The sequence below is a fragment of the Dermacentor albipictus genome, chromosome 6, assembly GCF_038994185.2.
Source record: "Dermacentor albipictus isolate Rhodes 1998 colony chromosome 6, USDA_Dalb.pri_finalv2, whole genome shotgun sequence".
Lineage (NCBI taxonomy): Eukaryota > Metazoa > Arthropoda > Arachnida > Ixodida > Ixodidae > Dermacentor > Dermacentor albipictus.
In genome coordinates this window covers 40,798,037-40,812,099 of record NC_091826.1, presented here as the reverse complement: position 1 = coordinate 40,812,099, position 14,063 = coordinate 40,798,037, and the positions used below count along the sequence as shown (strand labels likewise).

At 48.9% G+C, this 14,063-nt stretch overlaps 1 long non-coding RNA gene across 1 annotated transcript in view; it reads left to right on the top strand.

The window, feature by feature from the left end:
* Window positions 1–205: 205 nt before the first annotated feature.
* The window catches only part of LOC139061006 (uncharacterized), a 37,831-nt gene continuing 23,973 nt past the window's right edge, over window positions 206–14,063 (top strand). The window contains exons 1-2 of the long non-coding RNA XR_011515133.1: window positions 206–352; window positions 5,440–5,500. This is a non-coding gene — a long non-coding RNA (uncharacterized lncRNA). The remainder of the gene's footprint in view (window positions 353–5,439; window positions 5,501–14,063) is intronic.

The following is a 14,063-nucleotide window of genomic DNA, read 5'->3' as shown; positions in this document are numbered from 1 at the left end:
GCTTTCATATGTGAATTCGTAACGAGTGCATTGAAAACGAGTGGCATTCAAAGCAGCCAAGTGCGAACACGCTTGACTAAGAGAATGGCGCGAGTGTAGGAACTCGCGAAAAAAGAGAAAGGAAGGCATCCCGAAACGGCGCAAATGTATATGACAGGAGGTATTGGTCGTAGCGTAGAACACTAGTGTCGGTTATGTCGGGTGGCCAAGAACACTCTTGCACGTGAAGTATCCACTTGAGGCTGAAGGACTACCTCGTTGATAAATGATCAAGGAGACGAAGTTGGAGTCGCTGTGTCTTAAAACGGTGCTCCGGGTGGTGGGATACAATCCGGATGCATATGCCGAGCTGGTACGTGCAATGCACTTTTCTATAGTTAAGCTCTTATTGGAGAAATAATAACACTACTACTGAACCACTGGATCATTTTTATTTTTGCGTTTTTTCTAGAAAAAGGAGAAGGCATCCATCTGAACAGAACAACGTCACTTCAACGTAGCTATTGCAAACTTGCAAAGTTCTATTTCATGTTCCCTTGAAAGCGAGGGCTTTCTGTCTTTTTCTTTTTGTGATCTCGTTCAAACTTGCAAAATTCATGTAGGTTTCATAGTTATACTAATCACGTGCTAATTACTCATGGTATCATTCCATGGCTGCTTGGTAGAAGAAATCTATCCATCATACCAATCAATCAATCGATCGATCAATCAATCAATCAATACCTATTTTTTACATGGACACTAGACGCACAAGCTTTCCACGTTGACAGCAGTGCCAGAGCCCATAGCCTAGCGAGCGGAGGAATCATATCGTGGTGTAAGTGGCGTTAGGCGTTCACAGTCCTCTTGACCAGCCTTGATATCGAGGCAAGCATTTCAACACTACAACATTGCATTTTAACGCGATAGCGTTAAGGAGCTCGTGTCGCAGAAAAGCCGGTGTCGTCGGGTGTCGGCGTCGGTGTCGGCGTTTTGCGGCGTTGACCGTGAGCGATAAATCACGGCAGGCACTCCATAAATAAAAAGCAACTTCAAAGATGGGCTGGGTGGGAATCGAACCAGGGTCTCCGGAGTGTGAGGCGGAGACGCTACCACTCAGCCACGATTTCGATGCTTCCAAAAGGTACAAACGCGCCTCTAGTGAATGCGGTGTTGCCTTCGAAACGAGCCGTGGAAAGATATACTGTGGTGTATATCGGTAATTATGAACATGTAACTTACAGAAGTCGCAATTACACGAGTAGCGAAGTGCGTTTCGCTGCATTTCTTCTGCGCTTTCCGCACACGGAGAGCCATCTTGCGGCAAACACAGAAGACCCCCTCCTCTCCATGTACGGCGCTGCCCCGACATATGGCGCGCCACGCGCGCATTGGAGCTGTCGCGGCTCGGACTCTCTTCCCTGACAACGCTTCGCCTGGCTCCCTCTGTAGAATCAAGCGTCCTTCCTTTCTTTAGATCACTATCTCTCTATCTCTCTGCCCGTGCCGATCACGGCGTTTGGCTGGCGTGCATCATTTCCCCCTCCGGGATACCGAGTTCTTTGGTTCGCTCCGCTTGCTCAGGCGCACGTTTCGTTGCTGCGCTGAACGCCGCGTTGCTCGACCATATGGCTCGACGCTCACCGCGTCTGATGCGGGGCGCCTCGTAAGTGATGGCTGCCCTGTAGCCCATTGTCTTACACCCATTGGCGGGTCGACGGGAACGCTATCGCGTTCCACTCTTGAAGGCGAAGCTTAAGCGTCCTCCAATTTTTAAACACACACACGCACACGCACACATGCACACACACACACACACACACACATACATACATATATATATATATATATATATATATATATATATATATATATATATATATATATATATATATATATATATATATATATACTTTCGGTAACAGGTGTGTAAGCCTGTTTCATATATTACATTATCATTGCTGTAGGAGACTGGCGCCATGTCAAGCCGGGCATTGTTTTTATCACCGACATCCTCATAGACTTCCTCCGAGAACAATATAAAAAAAGCAGTACCTCACTCACGATACGTTACTCGGAATTACTGTGCAACGCTCCCCAAGCAGGCAAACCGCAAAAACCAGGCAACTCGGGCGCCGGAAGAGCACCTAGCGCGACGCTCTTGTGTTATCAGAGCGAATGATAGGGTTGTCGACTGAGTGGCACGAAATGCATCACGACATTCTTCGGGGGTAAGGAATATTGACACAGCCTGGAAGCAGTGGACCAGGCTGTGGTGTCGCTTGTTCGTATTCTCTTGCAGCTGCCACTGTAGCGAGAAGACGGTTTGAACAGATGCCTTGAAAACAGCGTTGATTGATACAGTTTCAATCTTTTTTTTTTTAATACAATGGAAGTCCATAAGGCATATGTTTGGTGTGGGTACGTGAACGGTTCCTTGGAAGCGATGACGCAGAAATTTTCCATAATTAATAACAATGCCAAAATTTTTTGTTGAGAACTGAGTAGATTTGATGCGGTTTGCAAAGAAATCAACAGCTTCCGAGCACACAGTATGGTTTGGGAGAATAAGCCCAAGGAGAGGTGGCCAACGCACCAACTGAGTACTTGTGAGTGTTAAAGTGGCTTTAGGGTTGAAAAAAATTGCTTTCTTATGGTTCAATCCTGTTAAACGCTTAAAACTTTTGTGCAGAAAACCAGTTATCAATGCAGATCACTGTGCATAGTATAAAACAAACCAGGAACAACAGTGGGAAACTTGCGAGTGTTTGTGGACGAAGGGGATCTCAACACAAGCGCTCTTGTATTCTCATCTTTTTTTTTTTTCATGCTCGTCTAGTCAGCGCTCCTGCATCCCAAGCAGGGACAGCAGATTTATTGGGCTCCCATATTATTGGGCTAACGCTGAACCTGGAGCCGAAAGCAAGCGCGTTAGATTATATTCGAGCATACATTGATCACATCTCAGCAAGGTCATAAAAAGCGGTGATAGAAACCGAAGGGGTAGGCGAAAGTGTGTATGGAATCGAACCACAACGCTATCTATTCAACTCAAGCTGTGGTTCTTTGGCGCCCTCAAACCGAAGTGCAGTCTGGTCTTCGGTGATGTCAATGTCCGCGTGCGCACAGCTGCCTAAATAATGTGAGCATGAAGACTCCGTGCTTGTCCCGTGTCGTTCATTCCACCAATGCAAATAAACACGAGGAAGGTTTGAAGCCCACAACACGCAACATCGTGTGGGTACCATTTCACGGTCCGGGGGATCCAATGAAAGTCAAGCGGTTTGTACCGGAATTGCGAGAATGGGCAACCATTGTGATGTTTCTTTTAAGCCTGAACCGTGATTCACGAGTGACCGCGCCTTCACGCGCCGTGTTCTCTCTTCAAAACAAGATGGAGCCCTTCTCCATCATTCCTTCTCATATTTGTCGCATGTATAGCGGGGGGCGGCAGGGTGTGACCCGCCTATTTCGTCACTCTGCAGCTGCGGCTAGTCGGCGTTCGCGAGAACGAAATGAGAGGCTCGCAAAAAAGTTTCCATTGTTTTTTTTTTCTTGAGTTTCTGCTATAACTAATTGAACACGAAGTGCCGCGCTACACGTGCTTGAGGAACTCGAATGTGTGGCATCCACGTGAAAATAAAAAGCAAAGCACGCCTGTGAATCGGCTTTCCGTACGTATATTCGTATGGCACTACTCCCGTGAATTCATATCTAATGAGGTTTGCAGAAAAAAAGTGACAGTAAGTGAAAAATCGCCAGCGATATTCACTGTAAAAGTCCGCGGCGTCCGTTTCTTTTCTGACGCAAAATTTAGGCTTTGTACGGTGTGACAAGGCCCAATTTGAAACGTATTTATACGTACATGTGTTAACGGCGAGGTTCCTAGATTAGGGCAACAACAGACACGGCACTAAAATAAACACACTTTATTACGTATCTTGCAAGGTAGCTGCGCCATGAACCAACACTGCCCCAAGATACAGACAGCTATAGCCGGGCAAGAAAAACTAGCGCATGCAAATGGAGGATTGAAGGCAGTTTTTGAATGCTGCTATACTTTGTACATATTTGTACTATATTTGTACAGGGATGCAATGCATCTGAAACGCAACTCAAATAGAGTTAGCAAAACGCTTGTCTTTGACACAAGTAGTTATGTGGCCACATGTTCATTGTTGATAAAATTTAATTTTACACTTTTGGATATGTATGCATAATAAGACCGAGGCCAACGCATGCCAAAGCTACGACAAGCAAGGTGAAGGTGAAGTGGTTTTATGGGAAATTGAGAATAATTGTTGCCGTTCAGACTGGTGAGAGCTGTTTCCTCACATGAGATAAGTGTAACAAGGTGACGCATAATATCGGAAAAAGAATCGGGCTGAACGACAGTATAATATAAAAGCTATGAGTTTTTACACAGGTCACCGTTTACTGAATCGAAGGCAATAAATGGTAATGAAGTGTTCGCGATCTAAATGTAAACCCGTTTTCGAATAATTGCAAAGAAAGTGAAAGGACAGCGAAAGAAAAAACAGTGGGAAAAATAGTTTGAAGCGCGAGGTGCTTAACTCCCGTAATGCAGACCGCAACTGTCATCCCGCACGCACAGTACATTAAGCGAATCACGCAGTATATAACCAGGTTAACGATTGGTCTGACTGATCACATTACTACCGAACATGTCTCTAATCAGTTTACAAAACTCGCTCGCACGCATCCAATGTCCTGAGGGCTGTTAATTTATGTGCAGTTTTTCTATGGGCTTTTCTGACGCCAGTACTCTCTAAATTTATTCTGTTTTGGCAGGGTAATATTGCAGTGCCCCCATCCCCTTTAGTATTGACTTTAGGTTCCATATAATAATATGTGCCTGAAAAAGACAGAACAGTTGGTACCAGTTTTCAACTTAGCTCCAGTGAGATCAATGCCGTGTTCGATTGCGTATCTCAGCAAAACTTTATTGTGGTTCAAATTTCTGTTAAAGCTCGACATCGACTACCAAGTTGGGAACAAGTGTCGATGCAGAAAGCGAGTCATTGAGAGGAGATTGAAAGGTATGAGCTATGACTAATTGACTACAGTGTACATAATTATCAAACCAGATATTCAAGAAGAATTCAATTCCTTCCGAGCAATAAGTAAAGGTGCAAAAGCTATGTAAATGAAATGGTGACTGGACGTTTTTTTTTGTGTAGTATATATGCAGCAGCCTGTCAGAGCCCGAGACGTTAACACTACTACATTATTTTTTTTTCCTCATAGTGTCTCGTTTCCCTCAAAGAACTGAATGTGAAAACTGAAGGATGCTTGAAAGTTGCTTCATTCACTGGGACTAGTTCCCTGAAGCCAGTGGTTAACGAATGCGACAGGTGGCTTGGCACGCGAGCCCCTGAAATGGACAATTTAGAAGCTGTTCTTCTCATAGGAAAAAAAAAAACTTTTCTGTTCTTTCAGATTTGACGACGCTAATTCACCGAGACAACCTGGAATGCATGAAACCTACTTTCATACTCTTGTGAGTCCGTAGACAGCACCTATGTTGGACTTTCTTTTGTCTATTAAAAGTTGAGAGAGAGAGAGAGAAAGAGGTATTGATTTCATCTGGCAAGCATTGTTCTTCCGATGTCATCGAGCTGTATCGTACTTCTAAAGCCTCATTTAACATAGTTTATAGCGTTTGCAACATTCTAGAAGGCTATGACTTTTTTATTCAAAGTTAGAAAATTTATACAATGTTAGTCATTCGTGCAGTTACAAGGTAAGCACTTTTGGGGTCGAACAGATTTTCAAGCTCGTCTATGTACGAGTTATCGTTATTAAACACACACATTTATGACTGCTGTTAGTTCTACAGGGGAATTACACAATACAAAGTCAGCTACAGTAATCAAAAGAAAGCGCAGTAGCAAACATTGTAGTAGTAGTAGTAACAGTAGCAAATATTTCATGTACGTAAATATTTCTATCATTTTTTTACATAACCAACAAAAAGTAAATTTGTATACGGCCTTGAATTCTAGAGGGATGTCCACATGTGCCGTATGGTGACAACTGCCACTCTGTTGAAATATTACTGAGTGCTGCGAAAAAACCCAAGGCCTTTACAGCGGCACTCACAGGTTCCGTCCGGCTGAGGTGATCCCTTTATTGTGTATATTCTTGCGAACTGTATTTGTAAATAAGAAGAGGAGCACCACCAGCAACAACATCGCCAATGCCTCGTTGAAGATGCTGACGCCAAATTTGGGAGGCAGCGCGCTGCACGAAGCTGATTCCCCGTAGTGGGTCCAGCCATACCAATGGGCTACAAAGCAAGCCTAGGCTATCGCTCTACTATCCATCCTTCGATTAACCTCTTTATGTTGTATTCAATCGTCTCCTCGCAGCCGCAGGTGTCGGCCATTCCAATGCGGAATGAGTTCGTGAACACCTCCTTTGTGACTGTCCCCGTTACGCAGTGCGAAGAACAGTGCTCGTGACCGCTCTCGCAAAACTGGACAATCGCCCCTTTACAGAGGAAAAAGCTCTAGGACATTGGTCCGGACGGGCTTCGGCATTCAAGGCCTTAAGGGCTTTGTTGAAGTTTTTAAGGACATGTGAATTGTGCGACCACCTTTGAACGTTGTAGAGCGTAGTTTCGCGTTACTGTGCGAATTTTTTTCTTTTTATTTTTTTTTCCTTTTCTTCTTCTTTCTCCTTTTATCCCCTTTACCCCTTTCCCCAGCACAGGGTAGCCAGCCGGTACTTACACTGGCTAACCTCCCTGTCTTTCCTCTCCTTTGCCTCCTCCTCCTCCTTATGTTGTATTGAGGTTGTATTAAGTGTTTGCATTTTTAACTGCTGAAACAATGACGTTCGCGTGTGCGCGTATGATGCTGTTTTAATGTGTGCCTTTCTGAAAATAAATTTGCTCTCTCTCTCTCTCTATCTCTCTCTCTCTCTAGCAGAGGGCACATGAGTCACGCGGGTGCATACGTGACGCCTTTTCTGGTTAGCTTTACTTTTCGTGCTTTAAATTTATTATTTTTTGTTTTACACTGAGTATGCATGTACGTGTTTGTGGCATACGCATGCGTGTTATATGGCGAAATGAATGGAACTGTGGCGAAACACACCGCGCATATTTCTGCGCACCCTTCCATCTTATCATCTGGCCAAGCATACCACAGCTGCACGCTGGGTTGCATGGTCGATAAAGCATAGCGCCACTGCCATGTCACCCGAGGTATGCGTCACCGACGGTGGCTATAAGAACAGGCTGCCTGGCTGATAAAAGCCGCCTTCTACCACCCGCTACCGTGACGAACGTAGCGTTGGTATGCCCGTCCGCTGACATCGTTCACCGAATAAAGAAGCGTTACGTTTTTATGTTGGGATTCGTCCTTCGCTAGCCGCGACATCCCCACATCTGGTGACCCGGACAACGAACAACAACGCATCGCCATGGACGAACAAGACGCCCTTCAACGACAGCTGGAACTTCTCAACAGGCAGCTTCACGCGCAGCAAGAGGTGATCCAGAAGCAAGAGCAACAGCTTCAGCAACAGCACGACCAGCTCAATGGTTCCGTGCAGCAGCACCCTGCCGGCTCCGCCGAGGACGTCACAACGCCGGTAGATGGCATCCCGCACGCTGCCCCGCACGGCGTCTGGCGTCTCGCTGTCAAGCTTCCGCCGTTTTGGGCCGACTCGCCCGAGGTATGGTTCACCCAAGTCGAGGCCCAGTTCTCCCTTGCGCACATCACACAAGACCGGACCCGCTACGATTACGTCGTCGCCCACCTCGATGCCCGCTACGCCAGCGAGGTCCGGGATATCCTTGCCAACCCACCAACGGCCAACCTTTACGAACACCTCAAGACGGAACTTATTCGCCGCCTGTCGCTCTCGGAAGACCAGAAGGTGCGACAACTTCAGTCCGCAGAATTAGCCGAGCGCAAGCCTTCGCAGCTCCTCCGCCACATGCGTGCTCTCGCGGGCAACATGGAAGTCCAGGATTCCTTCCTGCGAGCACTTTGGCTTCAACGACTTCCACCGCACGTCCAGGCAATTCTGCAGGCTCAGCTTACGCTACCTCTCGACCAACTCGCCAACATCGCTGATCGCGTCATCGAGGTCTTTTTGCCGCCGTTGTCGCCCACCGTCCAGGCTGTCGCTGCACCGCTGAACACCATAGAGCTTGCGCGGCGTATCGACGATATCAGCCGACAGCTCAGCTCCATTCAACGACGCCTGGATCAACACTTGCCGACGTGCCACTCGCAAAGCCGTGGCCCGAACACTACCCCGTCGCAGCTGCCTGGTGACGACGACCGGTGTTGCTACCATAGACGCTTCGGGGACAGAGCACGGCAATGTCGACCCCCCTGCTCCGCTAGAAATCAGGGAAACGCCGACGGCAGCTCGTAGCCACGGCTGCGAGCTGCCAACCTGGAGGCCGTCGCATCTTCGTCACGACCAATTTACAAAGCAGCGGTTCCTTGTCGACAGCGGTTCCGACATTTGCTGCAACCCGCGAGCCCACCTTCAAGGTCCCCGCCCTTCTATGTCTTTCGAGCTCAGCGCGGCAAACCGTTCCACTATCAAAACGTACGGCTCGCTCCGCCTGCGCGTCCAGCTTAAAAACCTACGCCGTGACTTTCATTGGAATTTTGTCATCGCCGACGTCACAGAGCCAATCATCGGCTCAGACTTTTTGGCGCACTACAACCTCCTTCCGGACTGCCGCCACGACCGTCTCATCGACGCGACAACGGGACATTCTGCGCCGGGACAGCGAACGACTACCCACCAGCCAAGCATCAGAGTACTCAGCATCGAACATACTTCACCGTACCACGCCATCCTCGCCGAATTTCCCGGTTTGACGCGCCCCAGCGGGTTGCCACGCGACGTGCGGCATACCACCTTGCACTACATCTGGACCACCCCAGGGCCCCCGGTTTTCTGTCGCGCCCGTCGCCTTGCCCCGGACCGCATGCGCATAGCCAAAGCAGAGTTCGAAGCCATGCTCCAGGAGGGAATCGCCCGCCCCTCCGACGGCCCATGGGCCTCACCACTTCACCTCGTCCCTAAGAAGACCGAAGGCTGGCGTCCCTGTGGGGACTACCGTGCCCTCAACGCCCGCACAATTCCGGACAGGTACCCCGTTCACCACATACAGGACTTCGCACATCGCATTTCCGGCTGCCACGTTTTTTTCCGTGCTTGACTTGGTCAAGGCCTACACGCAGATACCTGTCAATCCGGACGACGTCCCGAAAACTGCAATAATTACTCCTTTCGGCTTGTTCGAGTTTCCCTTCATGAGCTTTGGCCTGCGGAACGCTGGACAAACCTTTCAACGATTCATCGACGAAGTCGTCCGCGGCCTCGACTTCTGCTTCGTCTATCTTGATGACATATTGGTCTTTTCCCGCAACGCCGACGAACACCACAGGCACCTTCGTCTCCTTTTCCAACGCCTCGACGACCACGGCCTTCTCGTCAATGTCCCAAAGAGCACGCTCGGCGCTTCAGTCGTCAAATTCCTCGGCCATGAAGTTTCATCAGAGGGAACTCGACCCTTACCTGAACGCATCTCAGACATGCAAAATTACCCTCAACCAACCACCGCTAAAGACCTTCGCCGTTTCCTCGGCATGCTGAACTTTTACAGGCATTTCTTGCCACACGCAGCCGAGTACCAGGCTCCCCTCCATGATGCCTTGGCTGGTCTACGAGGAAACCAACCCATCACGTGGACACCGCCTTTAACAGCACTTTATGAAAAATGCAAAGCTGCGCTTTGCACCGCCACACTTCTCTCCCATCCTGTGCCAGACGCTCCCTTGGGGCTCTTCACGGACGCCTCTAGCATCGCCATAGGCGCCGCCCTTATGCAGCACGTAGACAACACCTGGCATCCCTTGGCGTTCTTCTCCAAGAAACTCTCAGCTCGCAAAACGACCCCTTCTGCGGCCAGTCCTACCGACGAAACCACGACCCCCGCGCCGTCGAGTTCGCCAGCTTACTACCGAGAACTTCTGGCGATATACGAAGCAGTTCAGCACTTTCGCCACATTCTCGAAGCACAACACTGCACTATCTACACCGACCATAAACCTCTGACCTACGCCTTCTCTCAGCGCCGCGACAAACTCCCACCGGTTCAGCAGAACCAGCTCTCGTTCATCGCCCAGTTTACCACCGACATCCAACATGTCAGCGGGAAGGACAACGTGGTCGCCGACGCGCTTTCACGTGTGGCAGCTATGAGCCCTTCACCGATAACAGCTGATGTCCTCGCCGAGGCTCAGACTACGGACGCTGAACTGCAGGAGCTTCTTAAGGGCAGGTCCTCGCTACAAGTGCAGCAAGTCCCCATACCTGACTCGACAAAGACTATCTACTGCGACATGTCAACAGCGCGAAGCAGGCCTTACGTGCCCCTTTCCCATCGCCGTGGCCTCTTTAACCAGCTACATAATCTCAGCCATCCCGGCATACGCGCCTCTGCACGCCTCGTGGCTGACCGCTATGTCTGGCCCTCCATGCAGCGTGATTGCCGCACTTGGGCGCGCTCCTGCATTCAATGCCAGCGCGCTAAAGTGACCAGGCATGTCACTTCACCACTCGGCGCATTCCCCCAGACCTCTGGTCGGTTTCAACACGTCCACCTTGACATCATAGGGCCTTTGCCTCCAGCTGGACGCTATCGCTACTGCCTCACCGCCATCGATCGGTACACTCGATGGCCTGAGGCATGGCCCCTCGAGGGAATCACTGCGGAAGACGTCGCCTCGGCCTTCTTCGCCGGCTGGATTGCCCGCTTCGGGCCCCCTCGCCGCGTCACCACCGACCAAGGACGACAGTTCGAATCGCACCTTTTCCGGCTGCTCGGGCTGACCATTGGGTTCGAACGCTCGAGGACCACCAGCTACCACCCATGCGCCAACGGGATGATCGAACGTTTCCACCGACAGTTCAAAGCAGCCATCATGTGCCACCCGGACTCAACCTGGCCTGAAGCCATCACAGCCGTCACCCTAGGTCTTCGCGCCACCTTTAAGCCCGACATTCAGGCTACACCCGCAGAGCTCGTCTACGGGGAACCTCTCCGCCTTCCAGGCGAATTTCTCGCTGCACCGCCATATACCACCGCGACGTCAGATCCCACCGATTTCATCGCCCGGCTCCGACGCACTATCGCTACCCTCCGCCCGTCACCTGCAGCTCACCACTGTAAGACCGCGCCCTTCGTCTTCAAGGATCTGGCAACGTGTTCGCACACTTTTCTCCGCGACGACACCGTCCGCCCGCCTTTACAGCCACCTTACAGCGGACCCTACCCAGTCATCCGTCGCGACGACAAAACCTTCACCCTGCGCATTAAAGGGAACGCCATCCGCGTCTCTATCGACCGGCTGAAGCCGGCCTACACCGATTCCGCCGAACCAGCGAATACCAGTACACCCACGGACGTCCATCCACGACCGCCGACATCGCAGCCTGCTTCCGTCACTACGCGCAGCGGACGTCGCGTACGCTGCCCAGATTTTTTCAAGCCCTGAGGGCTCTCCACTCCGCGGGGGGGTGATGTGGCGACACACACCGCGCATATTTCTGCGCACCCTTCCATCTTATCATCTGGCCAAGCATACCACAGCTGCACGCTGGGTTGCATGGTCGATAAAGCATAGCGCCACTGCCATGTCACCCGAGGTATGCGTCACCGACGGTGGCTATAAGAACAGGCTGCCTGGCTGATAAAAGCCGCCTTCTACCACCCGCTACCGTGACGAACGTAGCGTTGGTATGCCCGTCCGCTGACATCGTTCACCGAATAAAGAAGCGTTACGTTTTTATGTTGGGATTCGTCCTTCGCTAGCCGCGACATCCCCACAGAACCTTAGTTTTGCAACTGTGTTTTGCGATAACAACCGCCAGTTTGGCCTGCCTTCCCGTTTTTCTGCGGTTATTAAAAAGCGAGAATATACCGAGGTTTTGCCAGCATTGCTCTGACTGGCTGAAGAAGACCGCCAAGGAAGGTTTTTGTTTAGAAATGGTTTCAGGTAGGCTAGCTGCGTAGTAAAAAATAAGAAATGTGACTCTACATGCAGAAAGAAAAGATTACTTAGGGTGAAAAAAATGATAACAAACTCTGTTATACCCTTTAAACGAAGGGCGGTACCTATACTTGACACTGTCATTTGTCCCCTTCATCCAATTTTCAATGTTCGTGGCCAAAATAATTGACCGCAGTCTCGCTTAACCATAACACAAAAACATTCTTTAATGCTTCATTGCTAAATGTAACATTTACGGAGAGACCTCAACTAATTCAGAGCGCAGTTTGCTTTGTTTTTATAAAGCAGGAAAGTAGTATGCAACGAGACTTTATAGCGTCGGTCTAGACTTACTGATGGTGCTGCCATCTGTCGATAAGCCTTAGAAACAGTATGTGCTGCTCGCCCTCCGATATCTCTGGCTGGGTCATTATGAGGAGCAGCGATGACGAGAATCTCGGAGCGCATGTTGAGTTGAGGGCCGAGATATGAAAACAACCTCTTTGTTTGTATTGGTAGCATCCGCAACATGCCATGTGTAGCGCTGTTGCATCTCCGCCCGTGCTTTTTTTAAGAGGGATTGAACTTCTTTTGAAAAGCAAGACTGGTCCGAACTTGTATGCTGAGACACATAACAAATATTTTTGTGCCCATAAATGGTCACTATAATTTAGCCGTAACGCGATAAAGCATTTAGCCAATGGTTTAGACATACATTTTCTTTTAATCCGTCAGGAAATTCGCTTTTTGAACATTCGACAAATCCGACGTTGCGGCAGATCTTCACTTATAGTAGCACACGTCGGTTGTTTGACACATTGTTCTAACCCCACACATTTAAAGCGGCGACGAGAACTCAACGTCAGCTGTTCAGTGGACGTTTAGCAAATTATATAAATCTCCGGTCTCGTCGCGTCTCAGCTACCATTTTCACTCTACTTTATGGTGATTTTGAAAAGGATAGCAAGATGCATAAAGAAGCTCTCGAAGCAGACCTCGCTAAAGTAGGAGATTAGGGGTTTGTATGGCACACTTACCAGTGGAATAGAAATTGAATTACGCTACACAAAATAAGGGGATACATACGTAACACAGATTTCTCGTAGATTGTGCTGACCCGCTTGAAGTACACCTGGAAAAATCCCGAAACTTATGGCTTACAAGTTTGCAAAAGGAAAACACAAGCATTGACAGGCGCACTACGTTGCATAATACTGGGATCGGCTGAAATAAAAAGGTTCGTCAATTTGTTCCCGAAAAGTCCTCCTAGACGAACACAATTTGTTGAAATAATCAATTTTTTAGTTTTGACGTACCGAAACTGCATAGTGAGTCGTGAGAGATGCCGTAGTGGAGAGCTAGATTAATTTGGACCACCGGGCGTTCTTTAAAGGGCACTCGCAAGACGTGACGCTGGTGTTTTCGTATACGTCCTATATTGGTATTCGGCTCCCGCCGATGCCGATTGCACTGGCGACCTCTTTCGCAGCAGCCCGACGCCATTGGACCAACGCGGATCAATCAACATGAACGTTCACCGGCAGAGAAGGCCCAATTTTACATAGCCTTTGCCGTTTTTGTTTCTTATTGACTGCACATCGATGGCGGTACTAGTGAGTGCCTTAGATATTGTCAATATTATTTCGCAAGCTTAAATTTGCATATCCTCTATGACATACACGCGGTTGCTCTCAATTGACACCATTTTAATGTATGCCTACAACGTATGCGCCATTTCGATCACCAGCCGGTCTCTTTCATTTGCGCGCTGCAAGCATGACGGGAGTCCCACCATATATATCTGCTTCGGGATTTCCTCGTTCTCTTTGCGACGTTACGGAAACCGTTAAATATAGGTCCTTCGTCTTCGATGGCAATAAGTCCAACTTCGAAAATTCTTTGAAATACACCGATGGCTGGGAAATGAATTCAGCTTTAAATCTACATTCATTCCTGTTTTATTCGTTTTTTTTTGTTCGCACAATATAACGCTTTCTTGTTTCTTCAGCATGCATTTTGCTGGGGGCCTAC